The sequence below is a fragment of the Cherax quadricarinatus genome, chromosome 35, assembly GCF_038502225.1.
Source record: "Cherax quadricarinatus isolate ZL_2023a chromosome 35, ASM3850222v1, whole genome shotgun sequence".
Lineage (NCBI taxonomy): Eukaryota > Metazoa > Arthropoda > Malacostraca > Decapoda > Parastacidae > Cherax > Cherax quadricarinatus.
Genome location: NC_091326.1, coordinates 5270034 through 5294744, shown reverse-complemented (window position 1 = coordinate 5294744; position 24711 = coordinate 5270034). Strand labels below are relative to the sequence as shown.

General features: G+C 41.1%; 1 protein-coding gene across 2 annotated transcripts in view; it reads left to right on the top strand.

Moving 5' to 3' along the window:
• Nucleotides 1–4930: 4930 nt before the first annotated feature.
• LOC128695158 (epidermal growth factor receptor kinase substrate 8-like) overlaps nt 4931–24711 on the top strand; it is a 175156-nt gene continuing 155375 nt past the window's right edge. For both annotated transcript variants that reach the window (XM_070091323.1, XM_070091318.1), the window contains exon 1: nt 4931–5141. The gene's annotated coding sequence lies outside the window, so the exon portion shown is untranslated. The remainder of the gene's footprint in view (nt 5142–24711) is intronic.

Sequence of the window (24711 nt, the reverse complement as noted above, 5' to 3'; positions counted from 1 at the left end):
TGTTTATGGCATCTACTTAAATTCTGCTCTTGCCCAAAAAATCTTTTTAGAGCTTTTAAACTCTGTTAATTTGAGAGGGCTCCATTGACAAGATGGAGTGGGTGAGGTTCAGGTTTCACGGTACAGTGACAAACATGCAGTCAGGAATCCGGAAGCTAGGTAGCGTCACCGGTGTATGTGTGAGATGAATGACGGGGTTGTGAGGCAGGCTGCTGGCCACACAGACATTCTCACACCTGGTGTGGCATATGACGCCGTGTTCTCATCAAGGTCACTCAGGTAAACACCAAGGAACCCGCTTACACAACACTCGATAGATATTTTAATTTCCAGAGAAGGTCGTCTGGCAACCCCTACGACCCCATCATTCCTAGTCTTTTGGGTTTTGGCAGATAATCTGAAAGTTAATAATATCGATTTGTACCTAAGGAAAAACAATTAACTGGACAATCTTTTTTTCAGTCAGTAGTGGTAGCAGCTAAGAGCACAAGAAACACTGACATGACGGCCTCAAGAGGATAAAAAAGACTTCAAGAGAAGGTCAGGATGCAGCCCTGGGGATGAGCGAGAGCGGCAAGGTCACAGGGAACACCATCACAACATTGCAACCCGTCCTTCAAATACCAAGTTCTTCCAGCAATTTCTGCACGATGAATGCTGAGATTAAAGTTAAATGTTAGTTAATTTAGGTTGGTTAGATGGCTTTACCCATACTCTCGTACCATCCATCTGCCTGTATTATTCAAGGTATTAATGTTCGAAATACCAGCCCATAAGCAGACAAATTAACTTTTTATGGAATTGATTTGGGAGACTTTCAATTTAGGAATTTATTGCTGTACAAGTGCTGATTTGTCAATTTTACTTTCACAATTATTTTCAAGCAACATGTTGAGAATGCCCTTTTTTGAACGGCTTCAGACTTGTAACAAGGTGGAAATTTGCTGATTTTATAGTAATTAAAATGTGTTGTATACTGGTTCCTGTGTGATTACTGGAAAATACCTCTTCTGACGGCTTAGAGAATGGGAAGTAATCATATTTGATTGAGGAAAGGGATGGTAGCTTCAATTCCTTCAGCACCATGAAGACATCCTAGTGAGCTCAGGAGTTTCGAGTTTCTATACTCTCTGAGCCCGGCCATGGGTCAGGCTCGTCTGGTGCTTGCCTGGTCACCCAGGCTGTTGCTGCTGGAGGCCCGCCGATAACTAAAGAAAAAACATTTTTCAGGATAAGCTTTTATTGGGACAACAATTCGATCAGTTAAGATCTTTATCAAGTACCTAACACTGATAAACATCAAAATACATCGAAAAGTTGTCCCAGTCAAGGCAAAGTATGTCTTTTCTTGACCCCATTGGAAGGCTAAAATTTATATCGTAAAATAACTAGAAAGGGAATCCGAAGAGAGTAGAAAAGTGCAGTTAGTAAGAAGTACAACATCAGAAGCTTACTAGGCATTCCCACTGCCTTGGTATTTCGTTTTATGTAGTGATTTCTGTCTAATGAAATATGTGTAGGCAAAGAGGACTGCCCGACAAACCACTATGCAGTATCGTAGAATGTTGAAAAACTCAACCAAGTGGAGACAACAAACCCTACAAGAAATAATATATGTTATTTTGAAAAGATAAGAATCTATTTAGATGAGTAAATCCTGGAATATTGAAAGATATATCTACATATTCACAGGGGGTCTGATGAAACGGCCCATCCTCCAATCTAGTTTCAAATTACACAATTCAATTCAATTCAGTTCGTTTCCCAATGTGATGTTGCTGCAAACTATCCGTCTCATGAAGATGGAATGTAAGGGAAGACATGGGGGAAATACAAGAGTTTCTTGTTCCTTCATCATGGGAGGACGAGCTAGCTATATAGGCAGCAGGGGACGAGCCTTGATCTTGGGTGAACCAACAGAGGAATGGAGGTTTATATGTGAAATGTAGAGGGCTAATCAAAAGTGTAACTTTCGTTAGTATGGTTTGTATTGCTATTTATAATAGTTGTGTAATAGATCATATAGATCTTATTATATTATTCCCTTCCCAGTAACCTTGTGTGAGTGGTACTTTATCAGTACTTGTGTATTTACCGTTCACTTTCATTATTAGTATAATAAAAAATGGTATTCTTTCATATATATGAGTATTATTTTCCCTATTTTATAATTTCCCCTGATACATAACTTGCGTCAGTTTCTGAAAGAGGTAAGCCGTCTAGAAAATTTAATAATAGTTATTACAGGCTAGGTTACTTTATTCAATCTAAATTAACGTTATATTTACGTATAGTTAACCGACAATGACAAAACTACATAACGTGTAGCAGTGGGCGGGGGTAGGCACACCTCAGCCACTTAATTCGTTGGAAATAATGCGCCCATTATGTACGGTGTGATAACACAGCCCGTCCTCACCATTCATAATGGAGATAAACACCTATTGTGACCTCTGTAAGCCTTTTGTGCCGAGGCTTAATGAGCTGTGGGTGCACAATAAGCTACCACTCACAAAATGAGCTGTGGATGCACAATAAGCCACTACTCACAAAATGAGCTGTTGGTGCACAATAAGCTACCACTCACAAAATGAGCTATTGGTGCACAATAAGCCACTACTCACAAAATGAGCTGTTGGTGCACAATAAGCTACCACTCACAAAATGAGCTGTGGATGCACAATAAGCCACTACTCACAAAATGAGCTGTTGGTGCACAATAAGCTACCACTCACAAAATTAGCTGTTGGTACACAAGCCACTACTCACAAAACGAGCTGTGGGTGCACAATAAGCTACCACTCACAAAATGAGCTGTGGATGCACAATAAGCCACTACTCACAAAATGAGCTGTTGGTGCACAATAAGCTACCACTCACAAAATGAGCTGTTGGTGCACAATAAGCTACCACTCACAAAATGAGCTGTGGGTGCACAGTAAACTACCATTCACAGGATGAGCTGTGGGTACACAGTAAACTACCATTCACAGGATGAGCTGTGAGTACAATAAACTATCACACAAAATGAGCTGTGGGTGCATAATAATATTTTCACGAAGAAGTGCTAAAATGGTGACATACAGCGCTTGGGTAATGGAGAGTAGTCTGGTTTGGTCTGAGGAAGTGGAGGGTCAATCCATTTCGTTCAAAAGCCTTTCAACAGAATCAAGGCGTCCCCCATTTCCCTTGAAGAGTGTGGAAATTGAAAGTATGTAAATTCGAGTTTCGGTCGCTGCGTGACCCGGGGAAGGTATCTTTATATTCCATAAGCCTAGCCTTCTCTACCTCAATGATCCAAAAAGGTATCCTCGTATCCCATAAGCCTAGCTCACTCTACCTTAATGATCCGAGAAAGGTACCCCATAAACTTAGTAGTTCATTATCACTGTAACTTGGGGGCCCAGTCCTTGGACCCATTCTTTGCCTCTGTAATCTTTTTACTACCACCCACATGATAGGTATAAAGTGCATAATTAAATCATAAGGCTAGCTGCTCTACATCAATTCTCGCATAAGGAATAGTACAGAGTGTAGCACATGTTTTTAAGGCAAGTAAACATCAGCGTTGAAGATATGAAGCCAATTTATCACATGGAAATATCCCAATTTCTTCAAAAGATGGTAAATTTCCGCCTACACAACCTAAAATCAATTTGAATTCTTCAAGATGAAACAGTAGCTAGTTATTAGACCAGTATCGCAAAATACATTAGCACCTGAAGTTTAAAGTTGCTAAGAAGCTGCATTTTCACTTTTCATATTCAATGAAATTGGCATTTACGCAGCCCAAGATCAATTCAAAACCTTTCACTAGATACATTTCTCCACAATCTCCTCATGGCAATGATGAAACCACCTTTCCGAGTACGTAAAATTATGCCAACCCATTTCTCATTTCTGAAGTGTTAACACACACACACACGGGGGGAGCCAAGAGCTGCGACTCGATCCCTGCAACCACAAATAGGTAATACATATAGACACCTACACTGTGTGGATGCACGTATATATATATATATATATATATATATATATATATATATATATATATATATATATATATATATATATATATATATATATATAGATACATACATACATATACCGAGAGATACACAAACCTCATCTTACGTAACTTTTGTCTGATTATAATCTTATTCAAGCAGTGGTTAATTTTTTGCGTGTGAGCGTGTTTATGGGTTTTGAGAACGGGTACTTGAATAAATTTGTGTGCTTGTGTTCTCACTGTATTATCAATGGAAATATATATACACAATATTTTATTTAATCCGTTCATATGTATATTTTGCCTAAATAAATATTCTGTTTATTAATGCAATTTATATGGTATGATCTTCGTGACTAGTTATATCAGCCATGGAATTTAACAAGTATATAGGTGGCTGGAAAATAAGGGATAAGAACAGTCCTATATTTATCATATACTAGGATTATACAAGGTGTTTAACTCTGGTCTATCACTGGGGCTTCCAGCAAGTGGGTCTTGGACCGAATGCGGCCCACTTCTTTGTGGTCAGCCTAAACTTTTTAGCTTGTTTGTATTACCTAATTTGCTAGCATACATGAACCATTAGGGCAGCTGGACTTTACCAAGTCTCCACCCCTGTCCTTTTTTCTGCTAAAAGAGAAATCTTAATAAAAATCCTCATTCTTGAATTACTAAAATGTTATACTCCACCGTTATCATTAGCAAATTCATGTGACCCGCACACACACACACTTCCTGTCATGTGGCCCTCTTCTGAAAAATAACTTGGACGCCGCTGGTCTTTAACATGATAATTAATACGTATGTACGCAATGCACAATTTCCTGGTTAAAAGGCCAGTGATGGTGGCCAGGTGTGTGAGGTGGAGTCGGCGGCGAGGGTGTGTGTGTAGCGCTGGAGCCCCACCTTCCCTGCGGCTCAGTTGCCAAAGTCAGGCAGGGCGACACGACTCCCTGCCCATCCCCCAGCCAGTTTTGACCTGGAATTTCTAGGTAGAGCAGTGCGCGGAAGTTGTGTCAGTGTTTATCTGTTGATTTTTGTTGTGTTCGAACTGTACATTGCCTTTTAGACTGGATAATATGTTTGATTAAACTTGTTTTTCCACAACATCGGGAAGCGGACTTTTGGGTAAGTACATATGTCCCCGTCGAAATCAACTTGTTTGTGTTTATTTTCCTCTCGTTTTCCTTCAGGCTGTCATGTACTCCCAGCTACAATGTAGCTTTCGGTGCTGGGCAGTTGAAAATTCAGCAATATTAGTTTTGCACCTAATGCAGTGGCTCTGACACTAGATTGTGTAGGCCTCAGGGAACATTCTTGTGGATGTGGGTCATTGTGGTAGTGGAATTTGTGTTTAATCTTGAGTAACATGCGAGTACTTCATCTTACCACATTTAGTACTTGTCTATCTGAAGACTCCAAGAAGAATCACGAAGGTACTCGAGCCTTACTAGTTAGATAGCATTATTATGCACCGCATCTACCCTTCCTGTGGGCGGTATTCATAACAGTATAGTAGGTAAAGAAACTGGGGGCCACCAATATTTTTAGCTTAAGATACAGTAGCAGTGAACAATGTACGAAGAATAAGGCATTCAGCACTAGTGTGCGCTAATTACACTAGCGAGAATATATTTTATGATGCTCCTAAGATTGCACATGTTTGACGATGCGCTTAGTGAACACTTCGCTGGGGAAGCGGGTATGTATACTCTTAGCGTTTATATGCTGATTATTATTATAATAAAAGGGGAAGCACTAAACCCGTAGGATTATACAGCGCCTGTGGGGGGATGTGGAAGGTATTCAGGTTTAATTCAGGGAACAGGAGCACATATCCAATTCCCTAGATCAAAAGCCCCTCACCAGCATCAAGAAACCTTCCTTGAGGGGTTTATATGCTGAGAGTTTACTTTAATTCCAGTTGTATGCATTAAGATATCCTAGACTGTTAATGTACAGGGCACAAGTAACCCTACTGATTTGTAGTCGATAAGCTTTAAACCTAATTAACCTTATCTTCTGCCGTACTTCTTTGTTGGACTGACGAATCTGCTGGCTGGTGAAATGTATCTTAGATTGAAGATACCCAAATGTTGCACAGTGTGTCATTTATCAGTTAATAAACCAGTCAGTTAATCAATCCATCGCTAGAATAATACGATAAAAGTGACCCTCTGCTGTGTTAAGATGTGCATGGGATCACACATTAAAACTGTAATTAAATGCGTCTAATCCTTGAGCTTCATTCATAAGGCTTTTCTGAATGGTTAGCAACTTAAGTACACTTAGGGTAAGAACGAAAGAACCCAGCAGCAGGACTATTGGCCCATTATAGGCATGTACAATTCACACCCACTCGTGTATCCATCCAACGTTTATTTAAAGCTATCCAAAGTTCTTGTATCTACGACGCCATTTGGGAGTTTGTTCCATTCATTTACAGTAAATGACCTTGGACAGTATACTGTATGTGGCTTCTTGGGGTGTGGTGACGGACTAAAGGAGGCAGGGTTGAGGGAGACACATGGGTGAGTACCTCACCTGTTGAGGCTGGAGGAAAGAGAAGTGGGTATGTAATTCCCCTGAGAAAGTTGAGGTAGAGACAGGTAGGTGTGTACCTCCTCTTGGGAAGGTTGAGGGTGACAGGTGGGTGTGTACCTCAACTGGGAAGGTTGAGGGCGAGACAGTGGGTGTGTACCTTCCCTGAGGAGGTGGGCATGCTGCCTTGCTCCTCTTGCGCTGTTACCTGACCTGTTTTCCCTGACCTCACATACTGTGTTATACAAGATGAGTTTTGTAATATGTTCTATATACACTTTATTTAAATCCATTCATGAGTGAAAAGTTTCCCCGGCAACATTTTCTTATTCTCGATATTGTCGGTATTTTATACCTTTCTTGCACAACTTGTCAGACACTGCAACATCACGGAATCTTGGTTCAGAGGACATCTACAAGACCTTCACGGCTGCAACAACTAACCCATCCCTTTGGATAGGACCTACTTCCACTGGGTAATCCCGCCTACCAGTGACTGCCCTCGTCTGCTACACGTCCTTATCCACTGACGCCTATATAACCGCCAGTCTTCTTGCCTTTGCTCCAGATTCTCCATCACCACTATGTTGTGAACACTAACTCCAAGGCTGAGGGACTGATTATCTCATCTTTTGTACAGTGGAACCTCAAAAATCGAACTTAATCCGTTCCAGGAGCTGGAGTTTACCTGGAGAGAGTTCCGGGGGTCAACGCCCCCGCGGCCCGGTCTGTGACCAGGCCTCATGGTGGATCAGAGCCTGATCAACCAGGCTGTTACTGCTGGCTGCACACAAACCAACGTATGAGTCACAGCCCGGCTGGTCAGGAACCGACTTTAGGTGCTTGTCCAGTGCCAGCTTGAAGACTGCCAGGGGTCTGTTGGTAATCCCCCTTATGTATGCTGGGAGGCAGTTGAACAGTCTCGGGCCCCTGACACTTATTGTATGGTCTCTTAACGTGCTAGTGACACCCCTGCTTTTCATTGGGGGGATGGTGCATCGTCTGCCAAGTCTTTTGCTTTCGTAGTGAGTGATTTTCGTGTGCAAGTTCGGTTCTAGTCCCTCTAGTATTTTCCAGGTGTATATAATCATGTATCTCTCCCGCCTGCGTTCCAGGGAATACAGGTTTAGGAACCTCAAGCGCTCCTAGTAATTGAGGTGTTTTATCTCCGTTATGCGCGCCGTGAAGGTTCTCTGTACATTTTCTAGGTCAGCAATTTCACCTGCCTTGAAAGGTGCTGTTAGTGTGCAGCAATATTCCAGCCTAGATAGAACAAGTGACCTGAAGAGTGTCATCATGGGCTTGGCCTCCCTAGTTTTGAAGGTTCTCATTATCCATCCTGTCATTTTTCTAGCAGATGCGATTGATACAATGTTATGGTCCTTGAATGTGAGATCCTCCGACATGATCACTCCCAGGTCTTTGACGTTGGTGTTTCGCTCTATTTTGTGGCCAGAATTTGTTTTGTACTCTGATTAGATTCAATTTCCTCATGTTTACCATATCAGAGTAATTGAAATTTCTCATCGTTAAACTTCATATTGTTTTCTGCAGCCCACTGAAAGATTTGGTTGATGTCCGCCTGGAGCCTTGCAGTGTCTGCAATGGAAGACACTGTCATGCAGATTCGGGTGTCATCTGCAAAGGAAGACACGGTGCTGTGGCTGACATCCTTGTCTATGTCAGATATGAGGATGAGGAACAAGATGGGAGCGAGTACTGTGCCTTGCGGAACAGAGCTTTTCACCGTAGCTGCCCCGGAATTTACTCTGTTGACTACTACTCTCTGTGTTCTGTTAGTGAGGAAATTATAGATCCATCGACCGACTTTTCCTGTTATTCCTTTAGCACGCATTTTGTGCGCTATTACGCCATGGTCACACTTGTCAAAGGCTTTTGCAAAGTCTGTATATATTACATCTGCATTCTTTTTGTCTTCTAGTGCATCTAGAACCTTGTCGTAGTGATCCAATAGTTGAGACAGACAGGAGCGACCTGTTCTAAACCCATGTTGCCCTGGGTTGTGTAACTGATGGGTTTCTAGATGGGTGGTGATCTTGCTTCTTGGGACCCTTTCAAAGATTTTTATGATATGGGATGTTAGTGCTATCGGTGCTGTTGCTTTACTGCCCCCTTTGTGGAGTGGGGCTATGTCTGTTGTTTTTAGTAACTGTGGGACGACCCCCGTGTCCATGCTCTCTCTCCATAGGATGATAAAGGCTCGTGATAGAGGCTCCTTGCAGTTCTTGATGAACACGGAGTTCCAAGAGTCTGGCCCTGGGGCAGAGTGCATGGGCATGTCATTTATCGCCTGTTCGAAGTCATTTGGCGTCAGGATAACATCGGATAGGCTTGTGTTAACCAAATTTTGTGGCTCTCATAAAAAATTCATTTTGATCTTCGACTCTCAGTCTGGTTAGCGGCTTGCTAAAAACCGAGTCATATTGGGACTTGAGTAGCTCACTCATTTCCTTGCTGTCATCTGTGTAGGACCCATCTTGTTTAAGTAGGGGCCCAATACTGGACGTTGTTCTCGACTTTGATTTGGCATAGGAGAAGAAATACTTTGGGTTTCTTTCGATTTCATTTATGGCTTTTAGTTCTTCCCGCGATTCTTGACTCCTATAAGATTCCTTTAGCTTAAGTTCGATGCTTGCTATTTCTCTGACCAGTGTCTCCCTACGCATTTCAGATATATTGACCTCTTTTAGCCGCTCTGTTATTCTTTTCCGTCGCCTGTAAATGGAGCGCCTGTCTCTTTCTATTTTACATCTACTCCTCCTTTTTCTTAGAGGAATAAGCCTTGTGCATACATCGAGTGCCACCAAGTTAATCTGTTCTAGGCATAAGTTGGGGTCTGTGTTGCTTAGTATATCTTCCCAGCTTATATCGGTTAGGACTTGGTTTACTTGGTCCCACTTTGTTTTTGTTATTGAAGTTGAATTTGGTGAATGCTCCCTCGTGACTAATCTCATTATGTCGGTCTGGGGCTCCACGCATACATGTCTGAACCTCAATTATGTTATGATCTGAGTATATTGTTTTTGATATGATGACAATTCTTATCAGATCATCATTGTTAGTGAAGATGAGGTCTAGTGTATTCTCCAGTCTAGTAGGCTCTATTATTTGCTGGTTTAAATTGAATTTTGTGCAGAGATTTAAAAGCTCGTGTGAGTGTGAGTTTTCATCAGAGCTGCCTCCTGGTGTTATTACTGCAACAATATTATTTGCTATATTCCTCCATTTTAGGTGCCTTAAGTTGAAATCCCCCAGGAGCAAGATGTTGGGTGCAGGAGCTGGAAGATTTTCCAGACAGTGGTCCATTTTTTACAGCTAGTTCTAAATTCGAAAAGTCTGAAATTCGAAGCAATATTTCCCATAATAAATAATGGAAATATAATTAATCCGTTCCAGAAACCCAAAAATATTCACAAAAATAATACATTTTATAGAGATTAATTACAGTTTTACATACACACACTAAATGCTATAGTCTTTAATTATGTATAGTAATATAAAATAACATTTTTACTTACCTTTATTGAAGATTGGTGATGGCATCTGGAGTCATTGGACCCCAGTCTCACAAAATAACTGTCCACAGTCGTGTTTGTCTCACAAAATAACTGTCCACAATCGTCTGTTTCTCACAAAATAACTTCACAGTCGTCTGTTTGTCTCACAAAATAACTGTCCACAATCGTCTGTTTGTCTCACAAAATAACTGTCCACAGTCCTTTGTACATCCTGGCAAGCTCAAAAAGTCTCGCACCACTCTCATACTTCTGTATTATTTCCTTCTTCACATTATGGTGTTTCTCACTTTCTTTACCACAGGGATACCGCTAGCAAGTTTCTTTGGGCCCATGGCAGCTTATTTCACAGTCCCACAAGTACTAAACACAACGAAATAATCGTAAAATGTGTGAATGAGATCGCAGGTTAGTGTTCACTCAAGCATAAACAAAGCTAGACTGCTGACAGCGCCTGCGCGGGGACGGGGACAGAGCGGGCCAGCGGACAGGTCCTGTACCCGGCGGTCCGAAATTTGAAACGTTCGATTTTTGGTACACAGTTTGTCCGAAAAAATGGTCTTATTTTCGAAACGTTCGATATTTGGTACGTTCGATTTTCAAGGTTCCACTGTATATAGTTCTACTGTCTTCTAATTATGTCCTAGAATCTGTATTGATAAAGCCACTGGATGGCAAAACGTCTACAATAAAGATATCCAGATGTTGCACATGTGTCTAAACTTTCTTATTCTCATCTACTTTACCTATTACTGCCTTCCATGTGTACATTTCAGTAGGGCAGAAAGAACAGAGACGCAATACCGTGACTGGAACAATACACAAATAACCCTCACATAGGAGAGAGGAACTGATGACAACATTTCGGTCCGACTTGACTGTTTACAATCAGTGTGACTGTAAATGGTACAATGTGACTTTGTAAATTGTCAAAGTCGGACCGAAAGTTTGTTGTAAGCTCCTATGTGCGGGTTATTTCTTTATTAAATAGGGCCCTAGGATAATGAAGCCATTATGAGGTCGTTGATGAAATTGTTAGAGGTGACCTCGAATTGCATATTTTAATGATTCAGATAATTAATCTAAAGGTAAAATTGGGCGATAATTTGAATCCAAGGAATTGCCTTGTAATTAGGTATGACATTCCTATGGCTAAGCAGAGGGATGCAGCGTGTACCTCCCTGAGGCAGGCTTGACCACCACAACCACAAATTACTTGCTGGAATGTCTCGCTCTTCCAGTAGTCTTTTAGGCCACGATTAGGTGGGTCACGTCTCTTATAACTGGGGCAAACATATTTTATGAGAGCCAGACTTCAAAATGCTTTAGAAACCTTGCCTTCTGTGTTACTTAATTCTTAACATACTTACAAATACCTTATCTCCAGTGCTTCTTACTCCCCTTCCATCCACCAGATGACCTGACGCAGCATATGTTGTGTACTTAACGTTTAGGTATACCTGACCTTTATCCCTGCTACGAACACTACCATTGTCCAGTATGACCTGACCTCTTCCTTACACTGACCACCCAGTGCAGCACGGGTAAGCCAAGGGTTACTGATATGGCTTTCCAAAAAGCCCAGTGGCAACCCAACTGTTATGCCCTGTCTCCTAAAGTATCTAGGCTTGTACGCCAATCTCATCGTCAATTACTTAACGTTCCCCGTAAATTAATGCTTTTTTTTTGTTTTAAAACTGAGTAACGAACTTAGAAAAAATTTGCTAATATGGAGATCCCGCCCTATTGAGAAATCACGTATTATTTTCTTTAAAACATTTGGACACAAATTATTCTTGTGTAAATTATTATGGGCGATATTAACAAAAATAAATTAATTTTGGAACGTGCAGCACGGCTAGTATTGATGCTCCTGGCCAGTCGCAGCAAATGTAAACAAAAGCGCACCAGTCCCATATTTGCCGCTGTCGGAGTAAGGTTAAGCTTAGTATGTTAGATTGGGTTTCGTTAGGTTAGGTTAAGTTTCTTACATTTGCTCAACTTTAAACAGCCAGTGACAAAACCAACCTAATATTGGACATTTTTGGGAATAAAATATGGTCAAACTAGCATATGGAATGAATCTTCATAATTACCAAACTTATATTTAGTCACAGGAAAAAAGCTAATAAATTAAAAAACGGGCACATGGAACAAATCTGCGCGAGTATCATTCGTGGTGCGTTGTATCCCAGCTGGGTGAGCCACCTAAGATCACCAAAGTACACCTAAGGATGACGGACCACCACTGATCTCAGAGTGAGAGTGATTTCAGAAATTGAAGGGGTATGTCAAGAGTAGGGCAAGTGTCAAGGAATGGGCGTGCTTGCCAGGGGGAAGGGTTGTGATCGGTTGGGTAGGCGTGGCAGGGTGAGGTACAAGGGCGTAACTGGTCAATCCCAGGATCAGGGGACATTACAGTTTTTGTTGAGTAGTAGGCTTCAGCTCCCCTTTTTATTTAGCAAAACTAGATAAATCGGCAATGTGCTGGTACTCTATATATTAATTACATAGTGGGAACAAAAGTTTGCCGTGTCATATAACATCGCAGAGGATGAGTTTCATACACAAGTATTGGTATGTCAGCAATGTAGGTATAGGCAGGGAAGAGGGGCGTTATGTTGCGGGGAAGAAGGTTGAAGGTTCTGACCTGTTTCCCATCCACACATACCTACAAAGTATATTTTCAGCTTAAATTGCTGTGCCAAAGCAACTTTTGAATAATATATACATCAACATTGCAACAGCTTCTTTTGTTTTGCGCAGTGTGACCTCTGTGGGCTGCACCAGGTAATAGGCTATTGGTATTTCTTCTCGCATTGTGAATTTTGTTTTGGCTGGTACCTTTATACCGTGATTAAACCTTTCTTCCCATGATAAAACGTTGTGGCCTGTTGTAATTTTGTTCTGGCCCGTTGTACAACTTTTTGCTGTGGTCGGATGTAAATTTTTTTTTGTCTCTCTGTAAGACTTTTGTTTTGACCCACTACTTTTTTTTGGCCCGCTGTAAAATATTTTGTATATCATAAAGACGAGAGCTCCCATGCATGGCCTGTTCGTAGGCGATATGTACTTCCGGTTACATGAGTGTATTAAAACCCCTGTCAGTTAATGTAACGTAATGAGCCCAAGATTACATGGCATTATGCATACAATACAAGTCGTTATATTACATTACCTGGCATTATCTGTGGAGGTGATCGTAGTGTGCAAGCTCAGGTGCGACTCATGAGATACTGAAGTTTGTTGGTGTTTTGTTGCCTGGAGGCAGCTGTTGCTGGTGTAGCTTGTGGATGGTTGTGAGGTTGGTTGTGCAACTGGCGGGATGTGGTTACTGTTTTCTTGCATATTGTGGTGGTCAAGGTTGTAGGAGTGGTGTGGCTGTTGGTGGGTAGTTGTTGGATGATTGTTATTGTAAGGGTGGTTATGTAACTGGTAGATGTTGGACAGTTTTGTGATGGTAATGGTTGTATGGATGGCGGTGTAATTGCAATGATTACGGGGGGGGGGGGACCTGCGTGTGTAACTGAAGTAGGGTAGGCGGTTATGATAGAAAAAAAAAATAGTATCGTACTTGATACAAATTGGATGAATAGTGAGGTTGATAGTAATAATTGTAAAAAAAAAAGAGCATAGTAATGAGTTTTTATATTTTAACATGCCGAAAACAATACGAATGAGGATGAAATACCATTCAATTTTGAGTTTTTAATAATCATTATTTTTTTATAATCCTGTTCGAGAAAGTGGTCGGATCATTACATATCACATTTGTAATCTCAACTAATTATTGTGTTCATATGTACGGTAATATATTTAAGAAAATTATAATGAATTATTTAAACTTTTAAAAGGAGTGCTGGGAATGTAACTAGAGAAGAGTTGAAGTTTGACAATTCGTCTTGCCTCAGGTCGCTTCCGCACTCCTCTCAATACTTAATATGTATATTTATAGTATTATAGATTTTAACATTTTTTCCTCCCATCTCCTATCTTGACATCTCCATATAGGAATCGTATTTATCCTTCCCCCTTTCTGGATCGAATTTGATTGGCTCCCATTTCCCAGGCGCTGTATGACCCTTCCAGGTTGAGCACTTCTCCCTAAATATAATAATAATAAAAATAATAATTAGTAAATTTTTCAACTCTGTAGGTAAACTTCTGCACGGTCTAAAACATCTGCCAAAATTAAATGCTAGTCATTTTAAGTTAATCTAACTTGAATTACTCGATGGTTGTCTAGTTAAAATTCATTAATGGAAAACACAAACGGTAAGTTTCAGTTCTGGCAGCGTAAGGAGTGGGGGATTATCATCATCGCTTGAATATTTGGGAACCACATGCTCGTTGAAGTTAAAAGATTAGTCGCTAGAGGACACTTCAAGTGAAGGTGACCTGTATTGAATGAATTAAATAGCTTTTTGTTAATTTTAGTCAACACTTCCCTGTTTTTCACTCCATAAAGTTACGGTAGTGTGTAGATGAGAGATTTGTCATATTTCTTAATGTTCAGATAGTCTCGTCTCTGTTTTAGAAAGTACTCCAAAGTGCTGTGAAGCCATCGCAGTTGCTGCATTTACTTCTACTAGGGGTAAAAAATGATCCTTGTTTTATAGCTTTTAATTAGGTAGTAAATGAGCCTTGTGCATTCTGATATTTTGTCTGCAGTATGAGCACTAATTAGTATTCTAGACCAATTTTTTTGTAACATTAACGTGGCATCCATTTTTAAAGTTGTCATAACTTTGTCTAAGAGAAAACACCGTAAGTGTCCGGGGCCCAAGACTGTTCAAGAGCCTCCAACCAAGCATTAGGGGAATTACCAATAAACCCCTGGCTGCCTTCAAGAGAGAGCTGGACAGATACCTAAAGTCAGTGCCGGATCAGCCGGGCTGTGGCTCGTACGTTGGACTACGTGCGGCCAACAGTAACAGCCTGGTTGATCAGGCCCTGATCCACCGGGAGGCCTGGTCATGGATCGGGCCGCGGGGGCGTTGATCCCCAGAATAACCTCCAGGTAGCCTAGGCTATATTTCCTGTACCCTAAACATTAGGTACTCTGATATTAAATCATTTCAACGTTACCACATTTGGCCTCTGAAGGTTATGGTTCTTACCGCTTATATTTTTTCCTTGCTCAAAGTTCATTTTCGTAGAGGCAGCTCTATGGTAATTTTATTGTTCACCAAAGTCGATTCGAACTTTAGTTTTTTCCTACGAGTGAGTAGTAAAGGCACGAGGACAAAGTCTAGCGGTACTGAACTGCTTTCTTTAATCAGGATTTTGCTTTTAAAACAGACACTCTACTTGTCTTTCATATAGACGACCTAGTAACCCATGATCAATTCATATTTCGGGATGCAGACTTCACTATCAAGAAATTTTTGGTCTATCTTTCCAAGAAGGCTCCAAACCTTGCACATTTTGTGTGGAATAAGGATGGAGGTGGGTGCAACGAGATGGATAATAGAGGCAATTGTTGCTCTTGCATCTTGCCGAGGAGCGCAGTCGGCGGTTGCGGAAGTTGGCAGGTCACGGTCTGGCGGTCCGCCCAGGTAGATCAGATTAGATAGTTCTGCTCCTTGATCGCTCTATAGGTTACTAGCCAGGGAGGCCGCCACTATAACCGCGTGAAGGTATTATTACGGTGGTGAGCACAGGCTATGACATCATGATCACGCTAGGTTAAAAGCAGGAAGGCCACCGCTATAACCTCGTGGCGGTTTTAAGGTGAACACAGGTCATGGCATCACAAAGTGTGTGTGTGATAAGAATTTGAACAGGCCAGTAAGTAGTGAATAACGGTGATGTTGTGTCGCGTCACCAGTAGTTGCTGATAAGAAATTATTCAAAATTTTAAACTTAAAATTTCCGAGCTCATTAACGAGGTGTACATGGGAAATATGTGAGCAATAAAAAGTGTTGTTGCTGCATCAAATGTAGTTTTACTCGTAGGTAAGTTATTTTGGTATTTTGCTCGTCTGGTGAAATGCGAAAGCTTTTCCTACTCGGGTCTTGGTTATAGGATGATCCCTTTTGTTACTATTAAATCGAAGCCTTCCGCAGACTTGTCCTCGCATTCAAGCAGTAAATATCACATAAGATGCAATATTTAACTTTTCTTCACACCGCTTAAAACAAATAACACATTTTTAACCAATATATTTTTAATTGTCTTCAACAGTTGTCATTTGTGATGTAATATTTCGGAAGGACTAATCATTTGGTTATTAATATATACTGTGGAAAATACTGTATATATTTTCCAGAAATTCAGTATTTATATGTAAATAGATGGCCTATACTGTATTTAATAATATTTGTCATAGAAAACGGAAAGCCTGCGTCTGGGCAGGGGACTCGCCATCTTGGTTTTGAATTTTGTACAAACGTTGGTGTAATGAGAAGAATTTTTCGTGCTCTAGAGGTTAAAATTGTGTTGACACCTCTCAAATAGGAGGCGAAATTGGTGGATGTGCATTCCTGCATAACTTGAGATATCAGACGACTGGACATGACAGCTCCAGGAACCTCAGATAAGCTCTCTAGATTTGTGTGTAATTCTGGCCAGTATTATTTTCATAGATTTAGTTAGAGTGAGGTTTTCTGAGTATGATACACATTAATCTCCAGTCAAATTGGTGAGTGATATTAAGATATATTTTCCTTCTGTTATGTAATTGTGTATATATATAACCATTTATTATTTTTAATATACAGTCCACAAATTTATATATTTTCCAGTATTCCTGGTGTATGTGTATTTCATTTAATTAATAGGTCCAGAGCAACTTGTGGATATGACAGTGGTAGGTATCGAAGGGGGACATTTTTGCGACCTAGGTGTCCCAAATTCCTACTTGTCTATGTAACATTGATAAATAATAATTATCTTTGTTATCATTTACTGTTATGTACATAATTAGTTACATTCAGATAAATGCAATTTTCCACATATACTGGTTTGAAAGTGTTATGTAATACATAATAAACCAAGAATTTCTTATAGCTCCTAATTGTCAGCGTTACATCACACTAATTTCATGGTTATTAATGTCTAGGTGAGTGACGCGAATGTTTAGCGTAGCGTGTAGGCTGCAACTAGTGGTGTGAATGCTATTGCTTCTTAGCACTGTGAACAGTATTGTTCACTCTGCGTGAACGCGCGTTTGTGAACGTACGTACATGTGTATGTGTACATGTGAACGTAAAGTGCTGTTGACTGAACTCTGCCCTCTCTGTTATCTCCTTTCTCTCTCGTTTCTTCGCCCTTCATTGTCTCTTTCACTCGCCGTTTTCTGTTTCATTCATCACACTTTACACTCAGTGGATGGTCTCCTGAACTTTATCACTCCCCTCCCCTCTTTATCTACTGTCATTCCTAACTTGTATATTTCCATATCCTACCTTCACCCTTCCTTATCCGCACCAGTCCCATGGTGAGTCCACTGGGTGGGATGTGACCACTCTACAGGCCCTGATGAACTGTTTTTAAGGGTTCTAAAGGAATGCGAGGAAGAACTTATCAAACCATTAGCTTTTGTTTCTTCAGTATATCACTAGAAACAGGTAACTTACCAGATAAATGGAAAATGTGATACCCATTTACAAAACAGGGGATAAATCATTTGTTTCAAATTATAGACCAATCAGTCGAACTTCAGATGTGGAAAAGGTATTAATTGCTATAAATAACAAAAAGGCACAATACCGTGACTGGAACGATACACAAATAACCCGCACATAAAAGAGAGAAGCTACGACGACGTTTCGGTCCGACTTTGTGACTTTGTGTGACTTTGTCAATGGTCCAAGTCGGACCGAAACGTCGTCGTAGCTTCTCTCTTTTATGTGCGGGTTATTTGTGTATTAATTGCTGATGCAGTCACCTTGACAAAATATAATTTAATGAACGAATCTCAGCACGGTTTTACATAGAGGCGTCGTTGCCTTCAGGATTTACTAATCCTTTTCATTAAAGTATTAGAGGCAGTAGACCAAGATAAGGAATACGATATTGTGTATGTAGACTTCAGTAAGGCCTTTGATAGTTCCACACAGGAGAGTGACATTATCCTCTGGGTCGAGGCATGGCTGATTAATAGGCAGCAGAGTTGACATTAATGGGGAGAAATCGGAATGAGAACTTGTGAAGGGTTTGCCACAGGGGTCAGTATTAGGACCCTAGTTTAAATCTACGTAATGGCACTGATGATGGAATAAATAGTGACATATGTTTGTCGATGACGCTAAAATAGGCCGTCAAATTTTTGATATGGACATTAGAAGGCTACAAGATGACCTTGATAGGTTGATGTTGTGGTCGGAGAAGTGGCAGACGCATCTTAATGCAGACAAGTGAAAGGTTCTAATCCCAGGAAAAAAAATAACTGTCTCCTATAAGTTAAACAATATAGGTTTTAGTGGAAGTGAATGCGAAAATATCTAGGAGTTCTGGTTAGCAGATATTTTATACGAAGACAACTGTGTAAAAGCGTTTTTAATAAATCTAATAGAATTCTTGGCCTCATATCAAGGAGCATATATAATATACCAAAGATATGAGTATATATTTGGTATGGCCTCGTTTAGATTATGTTGCTCAGCTCTAGTTTCCATATCACAGGATGGATATAAATGTTCTGTGCATGTACACGAGATGTATACTGCGCTGCATATACCATGCAGTGTAGTATACATCTTGTGCTTGTCTACTGATATCGCTTCCCTTAACATGGCATGTGAGGCAGCTCACCTTGGCTCGCTCTCGGCTGGTTTTATCACATGGCATAAAAAATATAAGAGCTTTCTCTGTTTATATTTTGGGAGTTTAGTGATTTATTATTTTTGCGATATCTTTAGTTACCCATCATACAGATGCTGGGAATGGAATAGTTTTCGCGAGTTAATTCATTTTGAGGCTTTATTTCCATGGTCATTGAAACAGAAAAGGATATTTCATTCGTGTGACCGATTAATTGTAGACCACTCTTTTTTTCTTATGGATTATTCATAAGGGTCTCAAGTCTGTTTTTGATTTGTCAGTGAGGACAAGTTTGTTACAAACAGCCTCTTCACGTTCAGTCGTCCAGTGTATTTGCTTCCCAGCCTCATTGAGTAATTTCTGATCCACTTTTGAAACCATTTTTGGTGTTTGCATTTCCTACGTCTTCGTTTAGCGTCTCGTTGTTCTGGTGACTTCACGTTATTCTGTACACATCCTCTGTCGTTGTCACAAAGTAACCTAATCTGACTACTAAAATTTATGTATTACCTGGAGTTTACCTGGAGAGAGTTTCGGGGGTCAACGCCCCCGCGGCCCGGTCTGTGACCAGGCCTCCTGGTGGATCAGCGCCTGATCAACCAGGCTGTTGCTGCTGGCTGCACGCAAACCAACGTACGAGCCACAGCCCGGCTGATCAGGAACTGACTTTAGGTGCTTGTCCAGTGCCAGCTTGAAGACTGCCAGGGGTCTGTTGGTAATCCCCCTTATGTGTGCTGGGAGGCAGTTGAACAGTCTCGGGCCCCTGACACTTATTGTATGGTCTCTTAACGTGCTAGTGACACCCCTGCTTTTCATTGGGGGGATGGTGCATCGTCTGCCAAGTCTTTTGCTTTCGTAGTGAGTGATTTTCGTGTGCAAGTTCGGTACTAGTCCCTCTAGGATTTTCCAGGTGTATATAATCATGTATCTCTTCCTCCTGCGTTCCAGGGAATACAGGTTTAGAAACCTCAAGCGCTCCCAGTAATTGAGGTGTTTTATCTCCGTTATGCGCGCCGTGAAAGTTCTCTGTACATTTTCTAGGTCGGCAATTTCACCTGCCTTGAAAGGTGCTGTTAGAGTGCAGCAATATTCCAGCCTAGATAGAACAAGTGACCTGAAGAGTGTCATCATGGGCTTGGCCTCCCTAGTTTTGAAGGTTCTCATTATCCATCCTGTCATTTTTCTAGCAGATGCGATTGATACAATGTTATGGTCCTTGAAGGTGAGATCCTCCGACATAATCACTCCCAGGTCTTTGACGTTGGTGTTTCGCTCTATTTTGTGGCCAGAATTTGTTTTGTACTCTGATGAAGATTTAATTTCCTCGTGTTTACCATATCTGAGTAATTGAAATTTCTCATCGTTGAACTTCATATTGTTTTCTGCAGCCCACTGAAAGATTTGGTTGATGTCCGCCTGGAGCCTTGCAGTGTCTGCAATGGAAGACACTGTCATGCAGATTCGGGTGTCATCTGCAAAGGAAGACACGGTGCTGTGGCTGACATCCTTGTCTATGTCGGATATGAGGATGAGGAACAAGATAGGAGCTAGTACTGTGCCTTGTGGAACAGAGCTTTTCACCGTAGCTGCCCCGGACTTTACTCTGTTGACGACTACTGTATCATAACATACCTTAATTTACCTCACCCTGTCTTAAGATTTTTCTGTATTTCATCGTTTTTCTGGGGAGAATGGGAGATGGTGAATCTTTAGAAAATTATAATAGTATTTAAATCATTTTCGCGTTTCCCAAAACAAATTTAGTGTCCACTCAAGTGATATATATACTGTATTGTGCATCAAGACGAGACGTTTTCTATTGCCAATTAGAGCGAAACGTTCATGACTGGCCTGTAGAAAGGCGTTTTTTTCCCCGACTCAATCTATTTTAATGTAACCTCGCGAGTGTCCATCTACTTAAGACTTTCTACATCATAATATTCCCACCACTCTTCATATTGGTGAAAAAAAATAGTTCTCACATTTCTAAACACATTATAATACTTGCTATTTACACCTAGCGGATTCTGCCCTGAGATATAAAATGTACATTGTGTTAATTGCAAGTGGTGATACTTGACCGTTTTGCCATACAGGTGTGTGTGTGTGTGTGTGTGTGTGTGTGTGTGTGTGTGTGTGTGTGTGTGTGTGTGTGTGTGTGTGTGTGTGTGTGTGTGTGTGTGTGTGGTGTGTGTGGGGTGTGTGTGTGTGTGTGTGTGTGTGTGTGTGTGTGTGTGGTGTGTGTGTGTGTGTGTGTTTTTGTGTGGTGTGTGTGTGTGTGTGTGGTGTGTGTGGTGTGTGTGTGTGGTGTGTGTGTGTGGTGTGTGTGTGTATGTGTGTGTGTGTGTGTGTGTTTGTATGTGTGGTGTGTGTGTTTGGTGTGTGTGTGGCGTGTGTGTGTGTGTGGTGTGTGGTGTGTGTGTGTGTGGTGTGTGGTGTGTATGTGGTGTGTGTGGGTGTGGTGTGTGTGGTGTGTGTGTGGTGTGTGTGTGTGTGTGGTGTGTGTGTGTGTGTGGTGTGTGTGTGTGTGGTGTGTGTGTGTGTGGTGTGTGTGTGTGGTGTGTGGTGTGTGTGTGGTGTGTGTGTGTGTGGTGTGTGTGTGTGTGGTGTGTGTGTGTGGTGTGTGTGTGTGTGTGTGTGTGTGTGTGTGTTTGTGTGTGGTGTGTGTGTGTGGTGTGTGTGTGTGTACCTACGTATATCTTGGTCTCAATTATTTAGAGAGCGTCTGCTAGCCCACCACTTGACTAGTCGAACATGTTGCTCAGCATTTGTTGGGAAGACAACTCACATTTTTACACCTCTTTATTTTATTCGTTTGCATAGATTCCTGTAGTAATTTGTCAGCGTATTTTGTGTTGAAGTGATTGGTGACGTAGCTGTTTTTCTCCAGTGGAATTTATGGCTAAATAAAAATCCTTGGCCTAGCTGCACAGGTACGTACGGTAATGTCAGTGTCTGACAACCCATTCTCGCACCACAAGTGATATTCGTGCAGATTTGTTTCATAGACTTTCGAAATCGTAATGCCACGATTGTAATAAGTCAGCCGAACGAAGGCTTGGAATTCATAGCAAGCCAGGCTTACAACAAACATGCCCGAGACCGCTAGCGTGGATAGTGCACTAGTCTTAATTTTTATAGTTCTGTGCAGCCTTTGTAATTTGCTTATTTATGGTTAAATATGTTTAATATCTAACCTAGCCTGTGTTTAAAAAAAAGAAAATAATGTAAGTTTACAGGGAACCTTTAGAAATTGTTGGGAACTGAGCATGAAAATTAATGTAGTAGAATAAGGATGGTGTTGGTGAAGGAAATAATTAGATCATAGGTGGTCAGATGAAGTGGATCCACTACCTGTTATCATACCCCTGCCCTCCAGAATACCTTGACCACCGCTGACTCAGTCAGGTTCCGGCTGGCGGCGACCCGCGACACGTCGAACCTTAAAAAAAACCTGTTTATGCAGATTTGTCTGTTGAATATTATTAATATCCTTTGTTAGGTTATCAGTCATTTTATATATAGGATGAATGAATTTGTGCATTTTTTCCATTCTAAATACTTCCTGTAACGCCTCTGCATACAATTTGTTTTAAGCAGAGACAGACAGACAGGCAGACCGACCGACCGACGACTATGTTTAGCTGTGATCATTGCACGTGTAGTAGTTCTCAAGATGAGGCAAATTGGTTTATAGTGTCACGTGAGGTGCACGCTAGTAAATAATTTATGCAGCACGAAACCATGGTCCTGCTCTGCAGCGGCCACAATAAAGCAACAAACACTGCATCAGCGTCCATGGCCGCAGACTATTCAACATCTTACCAGAAGATATCAGAACACTGCTGGGACAAGTGTAGAAGTCTCCAAGAGAAAACTGGACAAGTATCTTCACCAGGTGCCAGATAAACCAAGCTGTGACGGATATGTGGGTCAGCGGGCCACTAGCAGCAACAACCTGGTTGACCAGGCCAACACCAGACGAGCCTGGCCCACGGCTGGGCGTAAAAAAAAACCTCACAACTTGTCGAAGGTATACATTATCCAGATGGCAACGATATATAAGAAAATTTTGACTGTGGGGCTTATAAATTTTAATACCTAGTTAACAATTGGTCTCAAATTTAATACCTAGTTAATAATTGGCATCAAACTTACAAATCTGAGTTTGTAAATGAGTCTTGTACTGTAACGCGAAAATTGAGTGAACGAATTGTGAGCGAACGATTTTGTTTGTTTACACGCTTTAGATGTTCATTAAAATATAAAAAAATAAAACTACGGCGCTTAAAACTGTGCGGGGGGAACAATTCACTCTCAAGTGAGAGACACAGACTTGCTAGCCAAGGAATTCTGCTCCTCTCCGTGCAGTTTATGACGTGCTGCTGACTGGTTATTAAGGCTTAGGTGCTGTTTTTGTACCGTAATCTATCAGGAATTCACTTTTTAAGTTTATTTCTGTGGGACTAACTTCATTTTCTTTAACTTTATGAATGATTATTTTGTGAGTGATTTGTTAATTGTAGGCTTCTTTTAAAATGGGGCTTTGTGTGTGAGCGTGTAAACCATTTTACGGAGCACATCCCGTTTGTTCTATGTCTATCAAATTCTACCCTCCCTCCCGTAGCGGGACGGAGGAACTTCGGCTAAGGACGGTGGGAAACTGAGCGTGACCAGCTGGGGGAGTTGACAAGAGTTAAATTACCACAGGAGACACGGTGACTGGGAAAACGTCCTCCCACGAGGAATTCTTCCCAAGGACACACAACAGTCATTCTCGTGAAGAAGATACACTGTAATAAAGAACATGTTTTTATTGTGAAATTTCACCGAAAACCCGCACTTAGGAGAGGAACCTTGTGACAACGTTTCGGTCTGTCTTGGATCATTAAATCACCGGTCAGTGACCGTGGACGGACTGAAATTTCATAAGGTTTGGGTAGAGGCATGGCTGACAAATAGACAGCAGGGAGTTTGCATAAATGGGGAGAAATCAGAATGGGGGCACGTCACAAGCGGTGTTCCTCAGGTTGGGTCCGTTGTTGTTCACAATTTACATAAACGACATAGATGAGGGAATAAATAGCGACATAAGCAAATTTGCTGATGACACCAAAATAGGGCGTCCAATTCATTCTAATGAGGACACTAGAGCACTCCAGGATGATTTGAATAGACTGATGCAATGATCGAAGAAGTGGCAGATGCAGTTTAATATTGACAAATGCAAAGCTCTAAATGTTGGACAGTTAAATAACCATGCCACATATAAACTAAATAATGTAGATCTTAATACTACTGACTGCGAAAAGGATTTAGGAGCTCTGGTTAGCAGTAATCTAAAACCAAGACAACAGTGCATTAGTGTTCGCAATAAAGCTAACAGAATTCTTGGCTTCATATCTAGAAGTATAAATAATAGAAGTCCTCGGGTTGTTCTTCAACTCTATATCCTTGGCTAGGCCTCATTTAGACTATGCTGCTCAGTTCTGGTCACCGTATTACAGAATGGATATAAATGCTCTGGAAAACGTACAGAGGAGGATGACAAAGATGATCCCATGTATCAGAAATCTTCCCTATGGGTTGTGTACGAATAGTATATAATATCCCCCTATGGGGATAGACTGAGGGTTCTGAATCTGCACTCTTTCGAAAGGCGTAGAATTAGGGAGGATATGATCGAGGTGTATAAATGGAAAACAGGAATAAATAAAGGGGATGTAAATAGCGTGCTGAAAATTTCCAGCCAAGACAGGACTCGCAGCAATGGTTTCAAGTTGGAAAAATTCAGATTCAGGAAGGATATAGGAAAGCACTGGTTTGGTAATAGAGTTGTGGATGAGTGGAACAAA